The sequence below is a fragment of the Gavialis gangeticus genome, unplaced genomic scaffold (assembly GCF_001723915.1).
Source record: "Gavialis gangeticus isolate Ggan-Ray unplaced genomic scaffold, GavGan_comp1, whole genome shotgun sequence".
In the NCBI taxonomy this organism is placed as follows: domain Eukaryota; kingdom Metazoa; phylum Chordata; order Crocodylia; family Gavialidae; genus Gavialis; species Gavialis gangeticus.
Genome location: NW_017728997.1, coordinates 49,755,865 through 49,758,120, shown reverse-complemented (window position 1 = coordinate 49,758,120; position 2,256 = coordinate 49,755,865). Strand labels below are relative to the sequence as shown.

The 2,256-nt window shown below is 44.7% G+C and overlaps 1 protein-coding gene across 2 annotated transcripts in view; it reads left to right on the top strand.

Moving 5' to 3' along the window:
* The first annotated feature begins 1,744 nt into the window (after nucleotides 1–1,744).
* The window catches only part of LOC109289207 (high mobility group protein HMGI-C-like), a 42,948-nt gene continuing 42,436 nt past the window's right edge, over nucleotides 1,745–2,256 (top strand). For both annotated transcript variants that reach the window (XM_019505182.1, XM_019505180.1), the window contains exon 1: nucleotides 1,745–1,822. The gene's annotated coding sequence lies outside the window, so the exon portion shown is untranslated. The remainder of the gene's footprint in view (nucleotides 1,823–2,256) is intronic.

Below are 2,256 nucleotides of genomic sequence, written 5' to 3'. Positions count from 1 at the left end.
TCCGCATCAGGTTGGAAGACTTTTGGCAGGAAGAGCAGACAAAGCATGCACAGCTGGTCTTTGCGTGACATCTGTTACATGGGTAAATAGACTTGGATGGCAGGCCAGGACTTTTCACCTGCATCAGCTTGACAACAACAAAGCTATCATTAAACAGTTGTGCTGAGGATCAGCCTTTGGCTTCACCTGCCTGTGCAGCTGAGGAGCCTTGTGGAGGGGTGGGCCTGGGATTGGGAATCTATAAGAGACAGGTACTTGATCCACTGGCACCTCCTGATGGCTGATTTGCAAATGACAACAGCCTGAGGGAGACTGTAATAACTCTTGGAAGCTTCCCAGAAACAGCCTACAGCGGTCTGAGTACTGAGCTGGCTGCAAGAAACACCTGACCACCAATAAAAAGACAAGGCCCATTAAGAGTTAATGCTGCAGTTATAAATGAGCCACATGCTCTCAGGGGTTTTAGAAAGCTGATGATGGGTGTGAAATACTATAGCTTTCCCATTAACTCAAAAAACTGCTCTGAGTCCAGAAAGAAGTGCCCAGATTTTTAGTCGATATTAATTTTACACTTGGCATCTCAGGAAAGTGTGAGCTGCTGGGTTCACAAAGGGGCTGCCTAATAAACAGACAATAGAAAATCAGAAAAGCAAAACCTGAGTCCACTTACACAGGTGCCAAGAATATAACAGCAGCTGAGATTGTGGAGGGCAATGGAAAATTCGGAATGGTAATGAGGAATAACATTAAGTCTGCATGCCTCAGCTTTGTGAGAGGTCCGAGGGGCAGCAGAGCCTGGGATAGTGACAGGATGGCACAACATGCAGGAAAATTTTATCAGAATAAGGGACAGAGGAAAAGAAGGATATAAAGCAGCAGGTGTTGGGGACAGAGTCCAGAGCATGAGAGCTAGTATGCTCCGTGCAGATTCGTCTTACACCTTAAACCCCTCCAGAACAAGGCTTTGAATTCACAATAGCCCCTCCTGTCTGGATCACTGCCTCCTGTCAGGACTGCTCTATCTTCTGTGTTCTCAAGCACTGTCCTGTTTTTGTCACCTTCCTAGCTGTATTAGGTATTACACAAGCCAACCTTGTTTCCTGCTAGTTGTAGGAGGAAATTCCTACCTTTTAAAAGCTCTCTGCTCTTAGCAAAGCAAATATTTTAATAGGCATGAGCAAACCTCCATCCAGAGAACCAGACACTAATGGTTTTTATACATCCAGAGGAAGTTCTCCTGGGGTTCTGGGTAACTGCAGTGGAGAATCATGCCAGCCAACATATTTGCCTGCTAGTCCCAACTTTAGAGCAGTCAAAGGACTCTGAAGGAAACTACCTTGCTTTACTAGGTCTTGTTGCCAGCATTGGGCTTTCCAATAATAGAATCAATTAATTTCAATGAGATTCTATTGTAATAAATCTCCAGTCATATAGGAACATTACAGATGAGGTCAGTTGGAAGCAAAAAGTGATAGTTACATCCACCCACTCTGATAACAAACCGCTAGATCAGGCACTAGTGTCCTAACGCAATTCATCTCTTTAAAAGACAAATTTGCTGATGCATTCGCCAGCAGCCTTCCACTCCCCAGTCCCACTCTTATTAAGGGGTGTTTCTAGAATCTAAAGTGTTGGCTTGATGAAGTTCAGTGCATAAGAAATGTCTCTTGTGTTCCTGTTTGGTTTCTCAAAGGTAATTTCTCTCTTGTGCAGTGAAAGTTGACTCTCCTGAGATACTCTTTTCCAGGTGTGTTCCTTGAAAGAAAGGAGTCAGAACAGTCTCTGGTCTAAACCCTGAATTGCCAGTGGAATCACACTAGGGGTAAGTCTGTCCTTGCCTCTGAATTTCTGGGGAGTGCAGGCCTGGGGAGTGTCCTTACACAGGAGGGGCATCCTCACTGTTATTTATTCTGTATGTACATTACTATCTCTTGGTTGTCTGTGGCTTTCTGAGTCCTTTAGCACCTGCCAGTTGCAGCTAGCCTGACCCTGGCAGAACTGGTGACCAAAATAGAGTGATTCCAAGCAGAAATAACAGTACCTTTGCTTCTTTCTTCCTTCCTTCTTGCTTAAAAGATCTTGCCTACTCTATTCCGGACTCCCAATCTTTGACCACCTACCACTATTCTAGAACACACATCCACACCATTGACCCCACCCTAGAGTGTCTCTATTTTCAAAACACAAAGGCTTTATTGTGCTTTGGTCTGAGTGGTGGTTAGATTTAGGAATAAAAGGAGTGGGGTGGGGGGAGGA